At 34.6% G+C, this 13,707-nt stretch overlaps 1 long non-coding RNA gene across 1 annotated transcript in view; it reads right to left on the minus strand.

The window, feature by feature from the left end:
- Positions 1–278: 278 nt before the first annotated feature.
- The window catches only part of LOC125080902 (uncharacterized), a 41,269-nt gene continuing 27,840 nt past the window's right edge, over positions 279–13,707 (minus strand). The window contains exon 3 of the long non-coding RNA XR_007121534.1: positions 279–372. This is a non-coding gene — a long non-coding RNA (uncharacterized LOC125080902). The remainder of the gene's footprint in view (positions 373–13,707) is intronic.

A 13,707-nucleotide genomic window follows, 5' to 3' on the forward strand; every position in this document is an offset into this window, starting at 1 on the left:
TTTACCATCCCTCATTTATACAGCATCTCTCAGTGTTTTGCATGGTGTGAAAAGGAAGTGGGTCTTTTTGGCATCATACAGCACGGTTAAGGAAGCTAAACACCCACTCATATGCTCTCACTATCCTGTGGGAGAAATCATTGCCAGGGATCTCTCTTGGCACTGAACTCTGATGTCTTGGGGGAGGGGTGATGCTGATAAAGTGAAACGGTTTCTCTTACCATCTTCAATGCCTCCAATCTTGGATCTTTCTTTCTTTCTTTCTTTCTTTCTTTTTGTCTTAGCTCCAGTGTTGTGCTGGAACTTCTCTACTAGACTCCCAGATTTCCACAAGCACACTCTTATCCATGGGTGATTGTCAGAATTGGTTTTCTTTGAGGGAAAGATGGTAGAAAGCTCATTCGATGATATCATTCTCCTGCATAAGTCAACATTTTATGAACTGAGAGACATCAAAGACTAGTGATTTTCACACAGTTATTAAGCAGCAAAACTGGGAATTAATTTTAAATTTGTCTGCCTCGTAAGGCCAGGCTCTTTCCCAATCTCTTTTCAAAATTATCTGGTGTAAATTAACACATGGGATATTCCCAAATTCAGACACACTATGTGACTGTGCCTACACAATCAAACTGTCTTCTCAGCATTCTGTTTGTATAACCAAGGATTATCTAGGAGTATCACTTTTCTATTTGATCTAGCCAGTATTCTGGCCACTTGACTATTATCTATAAGAACAGAGGTGAATGAAAGTCATTTTCCTTCTAGATGAAGTTAGGAACTTCTAAACTGTAAACTAAAAAGACAAATTTGGAAATTATTTAAAGATTTCCCCTAATTGTCTGCATTAAATGAACTACCCCCATCCAAGTGCTAGAGATGCTGAAAGCACTAAATTTAATTCTAGCCCATCTTTGTTATTTTGCAAAAAAGTGATTTTATTTAAAAACCACATAAAAGAGAATTATAAAACTTCAGTGGAAATATCTAAATCAAAATGTTAAGGCAGTAGCTCTTTTTTTTGGAATTTATCAGGCTTTTCATATTTATGCAAACTTTACCCAAAGCTCTAGATGAATAGACTATATCAAAAGCATCTTTGCTTTTTTCTAAAAAATGGAAGCAGTACAACACACATCTTTAAGAGACACTGCTGTTTCTACATTTAAAAATTGCCACATTTACTGATGGAGGAAAAGGGAAAAAGATATAAGATAGAATACAAGCCAAAGGAAAATCCCCTGATCCTTAGTTTGGCACAAAGAGATCTTAATCTTGTTTGGGAGATATTATATCCATTCATTATTGCAAAATAAAATTGGTTCTTTAGAAAAAATGAATTGTGCGCAAAGACTTGACAATTCTATTCAACATAAAGAGAGACTGCTTATTAAACCGGTTGTGGTCTTCCCAAAAGAACTGAGAGAAATAGTGTGAAATTTTAAATCTTTCTTTGGGATATTTCCTGAAGAAAAGGAAAGAGGACATCTCTTCATTTCAAAATGGTGCCTGTTCTTAGCACAGCTGTAAACAACCAAAAATGGTAGTAAATATTCCACAGAAGCCACTGGGCTGTAAGTTGTAGACATTAGAAAAGGTGTAGTACTTCTGCCCATGGAGACAGATTTAAATCAGCAGAACATGTGGGCCAATGAAATATTACTTTATTATTCAAACCTTTCCATAAACCAAATGGTCAGTCCTGTAATATTGTATTATTGCATTTACAATATGAGAAAAATAATAGGTAGAAGGAATACAGTTGAGATTTTTACATTTTCCTTAAAGACAAGGTATTTATACATTATACTTTAACTTGGGCTATTTGTGCATTTGAATAAAACAGACTTTGGAGAGTAAGAGAACAACAATTAAATTTTTGCCAGTTTTGTGCTTGGAAAGCAGCAAAAGGAAACTAATATACCAAGAAAACCCGAGGAGAAAAAAAGGAGCAAATAATAAGAGTAAGGCAAATAATAGATGAACCATGGGAAGAATGAACATATAGATACACAAACACCCAAAGAAGGTGTGACCTGTGATTACAGAAAGGAAGACCATTAAAAAAAAATTAGAAGGATAGGAATAGAGACAGTAACAACAACAACAACAACAAAATAAGGGCAAAGAAGGAAGGCAATATTCTTCTCCCTCTAGCAATAATTATATGTTTAAATGTACAGGAAATATTCCTTCTCCAACTTACAGCTGTGAAATTTCAAAACTTCACATAGAACTACATATTCCATTCAAAAGGCAAATAAGAAAACTTGTGTTTCAAATTCAAAGGAAGACCTAAAGGGGTATTTCTTCATTTCAAAAAATACTTAAGTCTTCCAGATATGAGGGAGATAGGTAAATCAGCTTAGGTCTCTACCTCGTTCACTTCAAAATTTTTTGTTAGAATGTTCTGATCCTTTGCCCAGAAAAAATTATAGTGTTGCCAGTGGAAAGTACTCTCAAGCAAACACGATCATAGAATGCTGCTTTGAATACTTCTGACACTTATAAGAAGCTACTCAAATTTATTTGCAGATGTTTTAATCTGTTTACAATTATAGTTGAAAATTGCAGTGTTTTACTTAATAGTAGCCCATTGAATAGAACGTGTCTTATAATAGAATTAGTTTCATTTATTTATTTTTAAAGATTTTATTTATTTATTTGACACAGAGAGAGAGATCACAAGTAGGCAGAGAGAGAGGAGGAAGCAGGCTCCCTGCTGAGCAAAGAGCCAGATGTGGGGCTCAATCCCAGGACCCTGAGATCTTGACATGAGCAGAAGGCAGAGGGAGGCTTAACCCACTGAGCCACCCAGGTGCCACAATAGATTTAGTTTTAAATGGGTAATTACATACCTTAGAGTTATTACCAGCCTTTGGCCAGTACACAACATATACGGAATCACTAGCATATACTGAAGATTTTTTTTTAAAGATTTTATTTATTTATTTGGCAGAGAGATGGCGAGAGAGGAAATACAAGCAGGGGGGTGGGAGAGGGAGAAGTAGGCTTTCCCCTGAATAAGAAGCCCGATGTGGGCTCAATCCCAGGACCCTGGGATCATGACCTGAGCCGAAGCAGACACTTAATGACTGAGCCACCCAGGCACCCCCATATACTGAAAAAAAATTTTTTTAGGGGTGCCTGGGTGGCTCAGTGGGTTAAAGCCTCTGCCTTTGGCTCGGGTTTTTTTTTTTTTTTTTTTTTTTTTAATTTGACACAGAGAAAGAGAGATCACAAGCAAGCAGAGAGAGGCAGGAAGAGAGAAAGAGAGATCACAAGTAGGCAGAGAGGCAGGCAGGGAGAAGCAGGCTCCCTGCAGAGCAGAGAGCCTGATACAGGCCTCAATCCCAAGACCCCAAGATCATGACCTCAGCCAAAGGCAGAGGCTTAACCCACTGAGCCACCCAGGCGCCTGAAAATTTTTAAGAATAGAATTACTATCCCTTACTATGTGGCAGAACTGTGATAGCAACTAAGGCAAAATGAATGAATATAATAAACACAATCTCTGATCTCAAGGCATTTAAAATCTAATTGTTTTACTTGCAATAAAAAAATATTTTTATTTTATGGGTTGAAATGTGGAAATAAATTGAAAAGAAGAAATGGTAATGTTTTGTTGCTGACCAGTTGGAAATGTTCTATGAAATGCTAGTTGCTGTACGTGGTAGATCTCCAACCCCTAAAGACTTTAAACCTTAGTTTCCTCAAGTGTGAAACAGAGCTCTTGCATCAGTATTTGTCTCAGAGTGTTGCCTAGTTTACTTGACATAATATACGTAAAGCATTTTGTCACAATGGCTTTCACATATTAGGTGCTTAGTAAATAGTGGTATGTATGGTAACTATTTTAAGTTATGAATGCAAATCTCTAATATAAATACCTATAGATAAAGATTAATCTGATATATTAATTTTAGGGGTAGTTTGATTTCATTTTGGTAGACTTACTCAATTTAAAAAGGAAGAGTGTATATATTGAAAAAATAAAAGGTGAAATAGATCTAAAACAAGTTTACCTCTGTCAAGTATTTAAAATATATTTACATTTTGAATGTAAGACTTAAGCTGAAAATTCTGATTTGAACTCATTTCTACTAACTGCAACTGTTGTTTTAGAGAACAAAACTCTCCCAGAATAAATTACTTTTTTTAAAGATTACTTCTTTTAAAAGGCATTAATAAAATAAGATCGTTTATTTAAAATCCAGTATCTAATAAATAGCACTTCAAAACAAATCCAGTACAATAATTTTTTTTTTCTTTCAAGATTTTATAAAATTCAAGCTAGTTAAAATACAGTATAGTATTAGTTTGAGGAGCAGAATTTCATGATTCATCACTTGCATATAACACCCAGTGCTCACTATAAGTGCTCCCCTTAATGAATATCACCTTTACCCCATCTGCCCACCTACCTGCCCTCCAGCAATCTTCAGTTTGTTCCATATCGTTAAGAGTCTCTTATGGTTTGTCTCTCTCTCTGTTTTTATCTTAGTTTATTTTCCTTTCCCTTCCCCTATGTTCATCTGTTTTGTTTCTTAAATTCCACATATAAGTGAAATCATATGTTATTTGTCTTTCTCTGACTGATTTTGCTTAGCAAAACACACTCTAGTTCTATCCACATTACATACTCTCTAGCATTTACAACAACATGGATATAAATGATTTTTCCTTAGAAACTTGTCCAATTATTTCTTTTGGTTCTTTCTTTTTGCATTATAATTCCATTTAGATAGTGCTTCTAATGCTTCACTTGAATTTTGATTTTTTTTAAAATAACTCCACTCTAGCCTGATATATTTTTGCATAAGAAGATTTGATGAGCAAAAGTATCTAGATCTTAAGTTAGGTTTTCCTTAGCAAATCATTCAAAATGGCCACCAGAGTAAGCATTCCCCACATAACTAGACACATAAAATTTCTTTATAAACCCACATGATGGCTGGCAAAGAAAGGTTGAAATGTCACTTTTTCTGCTTAGTATTTCAGAAGAGTACTAAGAGGCACAGCTACCCTCTAAGGCACACTAACAACTAAATCAGCACACTCAGGGAGAAGACATTTTCCCACATAAGTACTCATGCCAGTTACCATTACAAATTTATAAATATTTACAATATCTTCATATGAAAACCTAGCCAGCATTCTAATCAGCCATACAGAGAAGTAAGCTGACAAAGAGCAGTCCATATCATGTTATTAATTGTTCTTATTTTTTCATTGCAATTTTATTGTATAGCTATCATTTTTTTAGTCTCATACCCCATCAGTTCTAGAAGCAAAAATCATTTTCATTTTCAACCACAAGGGTATAATCTCCCAACAATAAATGCCCAATCCCTACTGATAGAAAACAAATCTCTTTTCTCTTACATCAAATGTATTCTTTTTGGGTACATTTTGACTTTTATATATGACAAGTAGAGGTCTCTCTGTAGGTAGAAATGTAAGAATAAACTAATATGGATGTTCTAGTAATGTTTTTGAAGTCAAACATTAGCAGACAATTAAGATTTTTAGGTGTTAGATTTGATCATTACTTCTGAAAAGGTAATTGGAAATATCAAAAGTTAACTTAATTTTAATATTTCTAAAGTAAGTCTTGGGACAGGGAGAAAGAAACTTTATTGAGATAAAAGAATATTTGAAAAAATTAAAAAAAGAATATTTGATAAAATTCAGATTTTTTTTTTTTTGGTAATGAAAGCTATTATTTCTTCTAAGTATTACTTAGAATTTTTAGGGAAAATGTTAGCTAGGTCTTTGTTTTTCCTTCCTTGAATAATGGGGATCTATTCATCTATCTCTATAAATAGATCTCTTCTAAAAAAATTCTTAATAAAACATATTTTATTTTATACTTGAAATATTTTTGTTCATATAGAACATATAACAATAGGGTAAGTACAAAGCAGAGCCATAATTTAAAAGAACTTTATCACCTAAGAAACACAGAGAAAAGCCTTAATACTGATACTTAAATATAAATTTGGAGTTCTAAATAGCACAAAAAGCTATAAGGATATATACCACAGTATGCTGAAAATGCACCCCTCTCCCCCAAATAAAAATCAGGTCCTATTCCCTGAAACCAGTGAATGCTACCTTATGGAAAAAAAGGATCTTTATAAATAATGTGAATTTAATGATCTTGAGGTAGGTAAAATGGCCTGGATTACTTGGGTGAACTCTATGCAATCATATGAACTTTTATAAGAGAGAGAGAGGCAAAGAGAGATTTTACATATACAAAGAGAAGGCACTGTATCTATCCACTGAGGCAAAGATTAGAGTGATACAACCATCAGAAACTGTTAAAGATGAGGAATGGATTCTCCCCTTATATCTTTGGAGGGAGTGTGGCATTTCAGACTCTTGGCCTTTGGAATGGTAAGATAATTTGTTTAAGCCACCACAAGGGTGGCAATTTGCTTGTTTTTAAAGATTTTATTTATTTGAGAGAGACAGAGAGAATGTGCAAACGCTCGCAGGAGTAGGGGGAGGGGCAAATGAGAGAGAGAGAGAGAGAGAGAGAAAGAGAAGCAGACCCCCTACTGAGCACAGAACCAGGCTCAACTAGAGGTGGGGGTGGATGTGGGGCTCAGTGTCCTGGGCTTGAGGGTGAGGCTTGATGGTAGGGCTTCATGCCCTGACCCTGAGATCATGACCTGAACCAAAGTTGGGTACTTAACTGACTGAGCCACCCAGGTGCCCCACATTAGTGGTAATTTGTAATAGCCTTAGAAAACGAATACACACACACACGCAGACACAAACACAAAGCATGAGTGCACACACAAAACTGAAACATAAATGGCTGCTCTATTTTAGATACTAAATTCAGAGAAGCACAATATCAAAAACTCTATTTTTTAAATGTATAATTTTTAAATTATCCAATTTTTAATATGCAAGAAAACTAAGTCTAGAAATAGATTAGTTCATAGAAAAGAAACCCATTTGTTTTACTACTTTTATTTCTTATTAGAAAACTAACTTTAAGACTATTTCCATTGTTATTTGCTCATTGTTTTCTTGTCTGAGAGAAGATTACATAAAATCAATGAAGTGTTTGTTTTAGTTGCCAAAAGCCTAATGTGAGGGAATAAAATCTACTTAGCATGAAGTCGGTCCTTTTTACGATGAGGAGCTTTTATTTTTAAGCCCTGTTACGTGCCGATGAAAAGAAAATCTGTCTGGGAAGAAAAATGGGGAAAATCTGGAAGAAAACAATGGGCTTTTATTTCTAAGTAATTGCTATGAAATATGAAAATAGTCAACACAGAAAACTAAATAAAAAGTTTTCTTGAATCAAATATATGGAGAAAGATATTTTGTTAAGTTAAAAATCATGAAGAAAACTAAAACACACTGAAAAAGGAGTTCTTCACGCTTATTTACCACTTAAATTTTGTAAATACGATTCAGACAATTCAAATCAAGCCTTTAATTTTAAATTTCTTTTATGAGAGATAAACGAAACCAAACAACTTGCAGTATTATGTTTGGTAACATATTGCAGCATACTAAATAGAGCTCACCAAGATAACAGAACATCAATAAATATCTATATCTGTACTAGTAGGAAATTAAAAAAAGTATATTATATTTTGAACTTCACGGCTGCCCCATGGTTCTAAACAGTAAGAAAGAGAAAATCACACACAAAAAATCTGTTAAGTTAGACAACAGTCCCCAAGACTACCCTCACTTCTGCCAGTCTGGGGTTCCCCAAGACCACCCTCAGTTTTGATAATTAAGAATTCACAGAGATCTGGAGCACCTGGGTGGGTCAGTGGTTTAAAGCCTCTGCCTTTGGCTCAGGTCATGATCCCAGGGTCCTGGGATCGAGCCCCGCATTGGGCTCTCTGCTTGGTGGGGAGCCTGCTTCCTCCTCTCTCTCTCTGCCTGCCTCTCTGCCTACTTGTGATCTGTCTGTCAAATAAATAAATAAAAATCTTTAAAAAAAAAAAAAAAGCATTCACAGAGATCACTGAGAGCTGTTGTACTCATGATTAGGATTTATTACAACAAAAGAATACAGACTAAAATAAGCCAGTGGAAGAGATGCATGGGGAAGAATCCAGGAAAGTTTCAGATGTGGAGTTTCCAATTGTCCTTTCTCATTAGGGTCATTGGCAATGCTAATTTCTCATCACTGCTGTGTGACAACGAATATAGAAAACTTCCAACTCATCAATTACATCAGAATCTTGGAGTCCAGTTTTATTTGGACTTGTTCTCTTAAATTTGGCTGGCCACCCACATGTTTGACCTCAGTCTCCAGCCCTCACCCTAAATCATATTGTTAAACTATCTAATGTGCACAAAGATGCGAAGTAAACAAAGATATTCTCCTTAGGTATTCCAAGGGCTTAGAGATCATCTTCCAGGATACAGGCAAAGACCAGACCTCTCTTTGGATAAAGTTAATTGTTTAACAACATCTAATATTTCTAATACTATACAATTTTTATATTTTAATTGTTGCCAAACAATGTCAAATTCCAATTATCTTAATCTTTATCAAGCATTATGCTTTTCTTCCCTCTTTCTCTTATAATAATCTATTAACTTGTACAATTAAAATGGAACACTTATTTTTAAATACTAATTTGAGAATTAAAAAGCTCATTTCTATTTTTAAAACATACTTTTTTTTGGTACCATGCACCATGATAGAAGTTCACAACCATTCAGAGAAATGGAATTTTAAACTATTTGTTTAAATGTAGATTCCCTAGTTAGAACCACAGTGTCTAAAAACATTATTGTTCAGTCATGTGGATATTAGTGCAATAACATGAACATTATTTCAATTCAAAATAAGTACCTTTTAACACAAATCTAATCTTGTCAATGGACTTTTTAAACATTAATCCTAGTTCTTACAGGGAAAATAAATCCTACTATAATAAAGACTATGCAAAAGATTTTAGAAAACATAAATTTTTACCAGTTAATGTAGACAACTTTTTAAAAGTAAAAGTAAATAAACAAGTAGGAGGAAGATAAATGGTCAGACTATAGGAGGAACAAAGGTAGTAAGACAGTATAATTGTGCTCATCTGAAAAAACTTCTGGATGAAATAAAAGAACACCTGTAATAAAGTAGATATACACACAGAAACAAAACAAAGTAGATACACTGTGTCCAACTGATTTTGTTTGATATGATTTGTCAAGTTATAAATACAAGTCATAACCAAGAGCTGGAAAAGTTCAATCAGTGCAAAGTGTTATATGATTTATTTTACAATTACTAACTCAATTCCAAGTTTGAAAACTTGAGAGTGATTCATGAAATATACTGTTTTTTTCTATAATGAGTACCATACTGATAAAATAATGACATCGGGGGCACTTTTTCCATACAATCAAGGTTTTCTTCCTTTCTCTCTGAATATTCTAAACTTCAGGAAAAATCCCATCAATCAGTAATGACCACCATATGTCACATTTTCCACTGATTTTGTGGACAAGTTTAGAGGAATAAGAAGAATCATCTAGCTCCTTTGAACACTGGTTATTTCAGTTTTTCTTTCCTAAAACAGAATATGCCCTTTGATAGCTTGTGCTGGGAGGTAATTACAAAGAATTCCTTTCTTTTATATCAATTAAAAGAGTGAAATTATTTATACTCCATTTGAATGATTACAATTGAATCTTACAAATAAGTATATTGCACTTTTTTTTGGCAGTCAAACATTACTTCAATTTTCTCTTTCCATTTTTGAAAGCAATACAATGACTAAGATCATCACCATCACAATATTACTGGCCAGACTCTAAGTATGTTATATGTATTATCTCTGTTAACTTTCATGGAAATCCTGTGGCAAATGCATTATTATTTTACAGATAATGAAACTGAAAAACTGAGAGGTTGATTAAATTTGCCTATGCTACTTCTCTAGTAAATGGTGGGTCCAGTATCCGAATCTATAGGTGATAGTGTGGCCAAAAAATTCTACTACTCTGTAACATGGCTTAACCATTTTTTATATTATAGGAACTAAAACTAAATTGTACTACTAAAATATGTATGTTATTTCAGTAGTAGAATTTTCCATACATTTAAGCAATTTCTCCAAAATCATGTAAGATAGAAATAGAAATGTGTCTTCTATTAAATCCTATTGTCCTTATGGCTCAATACATTTCAGCACTTTATTTTGTATCACTGCCTATTTTTTCTAGTTAGTTTGCATGTATAAATCATATTTTTCAAAGAAGATTAAAAGTTACTTATCCTTTGTTTTTTTACAATATACTTCCTTATGAAGTATATGGAGTGTGATAGTCAATTTTATGTATCAACTTGGCTAGGCCATGGTACCAAATATTTGGTCAAATTTCACAGTTATTTTTGTGAAAGGATTTTTTTGGATGGGATTAACAAACATTTAAGCCAACTGAGTAAGGCGGACTGCTCTCTGTAAGTAGGTGAGCCTCATTCAATCAGTTGAAGGACTTCAGAAAAAGACCTCCTCCAAGCAAAAGGGAATTCTACCAGTAGACTTCCTTCAGACTGAAACTGTAATGCTTTCCCTGCGTCTCCAGCCTGCTGGCCAACCTTCCAGATTTTGCCTTTGTACTTGCCATTCTCTATACTCAGGTGAGCTATTTCCATAAAATAAATCTTGATCTTTCTATAAAAATATATAGGATGTATGTGTGTATGTCTATAGATATACACATATACCTTCGGAGACCTGTGACTAATATAGGATGATATTTAACATATTCAGCAGTAGGTGTAAATGCCACTTAAAATTAAATTTACAAAAGCTGTGGTAATACAATTGGCAACAACTCAGTCTTTCAGAAAATATGGTAATTCCAATAAGAGGGATGTTCCTTATACCTGAAGAAAAATATAATGCCATATAACATCTCAACAGAAGTTTAAAAAAAATCCCAGAATATTGTTAGAGGAATATTCTTGCTTATCCTTAAAATGGTATTTCTTGACTAGTTTGACATAGTTTAAAGTGTCAGAATATCTATCCACCTAAAAGTTATAATTTATTTATATTAGAAAAAATCAATACTTAAGTATAATTTATTTATATTAGAAAAAATCAATACTTAATTACTCTGTATTATGTACTTCTCAGAAAGTTGTATGTATATCAACCAATTTAATCCTCATATCCTCATATTAAACAGAAACTCTCTTTACAACAATCTATGTGAGATAGGTACTATTATGGTCTCTATTTCACAGATGAGGAAAAAGAGTTGCAAAGGCTGAGTAATTGAGCAAGCTCACATAGCTAGTAAGTTGCAGAGCTGGATTCAAACCTAGAGTGTAGCTCCAGAATCCTGCTCTTAATCTCTATTCTATTCACTTATTGACATTTTTAGGAAAGAGTGTTTATTATGCTCAAAGTATTTTCTTTTTTTCTGTTCTTTTAATCTTGGCTTTGTAAGACCAGTGACTGCATCCATCAATAAACACTTTCTTCTCTTTCTTAAAAAGATAATTATAGAGAAGCAAGGGCTATGGACACAGACTAATGTTTCGGGGGGAAAATATGGAGTATTTCACAAACCATCAAATTCTTAACTACTCAGGTGCAGTGAATTGCATTATTACCTGGCCAGCTTCTCTCAGTACTTTTACATGGTGCCAAAGGAACTGTTAGCTTTGTCTAAAAGTGTTCAATTGCTACCTAGTGATGACAATTACCTGTCTCCTCCTCTTTCATAGACACTTGATCTCTAAACTGAAAATGTTGTCAGCCAAATTTATAGATATCCTTATTTGAGGCAAGGGCATAATGTCCAGAGATTATGTTGAGTGAGAGAGTATGCCAGCAAATCAAGCCCATGACACAGAAAGTAAATAACACAGGAAGGTGCCCAACAGGCAACGAAGTCAAATGAGGGCTGCCAAGCAATGGTTGGTTGATCAAAGGCAATGGGCCAGGCTCTCAGCATCAGCTTTGGATTAAATGATTAAACTGCTGGGCTGGAAATACTCACTGGGACACCAGCTAAAATCCTGTGCCCAAGAGGGATCCCCACAGATTGAAGCAGCTGCTGTTATTGCTATAAACTTTGATGCCAGCAACACGCAGCCTAAATTCACTTCTATTTCCTCAGCTTCCTAATTAACACTATGAAATGCATTACTTTTTTTTTTCTTTACTCTGTTCCATCAAAACATAGTTGGACTAAATTATTTCTTCCTTGTCTATAAGTATCACTTTAGATATTCTTAAGTACTTCTCAACATGATACTCTCAACAACCTCCCTCCCTCTCCCATGTGCAGAAGAGATGAATCCAGTTCCTTCCAGGCCTCCTTATTCACAAAGCAGTTCAGGCTGTACTCTGGGCTCTCCTCCAGGTCCCAGTGCCCTTCTGACTGGCATAAAGACAAGCACCTTTGCTCATAGCTCTCCAACTCTGGGACCTTCTGGAAGAGCAAGGGACATCACAGCTTATGTTCCTCTTATCTTTCCAAAGTTTCATTGCTCTGATAGTTCCATCTCCTGCTGCTCTTTCTCTGCTTTACAGCAGGCCTGTATTTCTGGCCTGTACATCAGCATATGCTTGGCAGCTTTCAAAGTGTTATCACCTGTATAGTCTCATTTCTGCTTTGAATTCAAATCTGCTGTAAATTGGAGAGTAGCTGTTAGTCCCACTGCAAAGATTAGGAAAGGAGGCTTAAGAGGCTAATAGACTTGAAGAGCACACAGTTAATAACAGAGGAATCATTCTGAGGCCCCTAAAACTGGTGTCCATACCACAATATTTGTTCCCACTTTCTTTTGCCCCTAATTTTTTTGTGTGTTCACAGTGTCTCCCTCCCAAAAATATAAGATACAGGGGTCTGCATCTCACTCTGGCATTTATTTCAGCAAGATGTACTATGTGATCAATAGTCTTTAATAGAGTATCTGAATTATCATTCTTTTTTATTATATTAGTCACCATACAGTAATTATTAGTTTTTGATGTAGTATTTCATGATTTATTATTTGTATTTAATACTCAGTGCTCATTATAATACATGCCCTCCTTAACACCCATCACCAAGATAACCCACTCTATCATTCTTAAAATATTATCATACAGTTGAAGAACTCATCCTTGGAATTTAAGGAACATAAAATTTAGTTTCAAGAGACCTATGTTATTTTACTCAATAAATGTGCTATCATTCCCAGAGGGGCACAACTGGTTCTTGTGGAAGTGAGCAAAGAGTTTTCAGTATTACAACAGTTTGTGGCTCTGGGCACTTGGGTGGCTCAGTTGGTTAAGCATCTGTCCTCAGCTCAGGTCATGATCCCAGAGTCTGGTGGTCTTCCTACAACTGGTAAAGAGTCAGAACTAGATTCAAATTAAACAAAAAACCTGACAAATGAAAAATAATCTGCTCTGTGGGACATTTTAAGCTGCCTCCTTTACCAAGCTTATTTACTTGTTCATTTTTTTCTAAAGGTCTATTTCCTAGTCAGTCAATTAAAAAAAAAATGTTAACAACCAACAGGATACAGTTGGCAAATGGAAGAAGAGAAAATAGGCCCTCAAAGAATCAATTGTTGGTGATCACTTTTATTGGTGCTATTGAATTTGATATTAAGAGAGAGCCAAATTTAACTGTAATATTGGTATACCTAAGTCTAATGTGCAAACAACCTCTCCAGAAAAAAAATCGCCTGTGTATAATGAGGATAGAGTC

This window comes from Lutra lutra, chromosome 11 (assembly GCF_902655055.1).
Source record: "Lutra lutra chromosome 11, mLutLut1.2, whole genome shotgun sequence".
Taxonomy (NCBI): domain Eukaryota; kingdom Metazoa; phylum Chordata; class Mammalia; order Carnivora; family Mustelidae; genus Lutra; species Lutra lutra.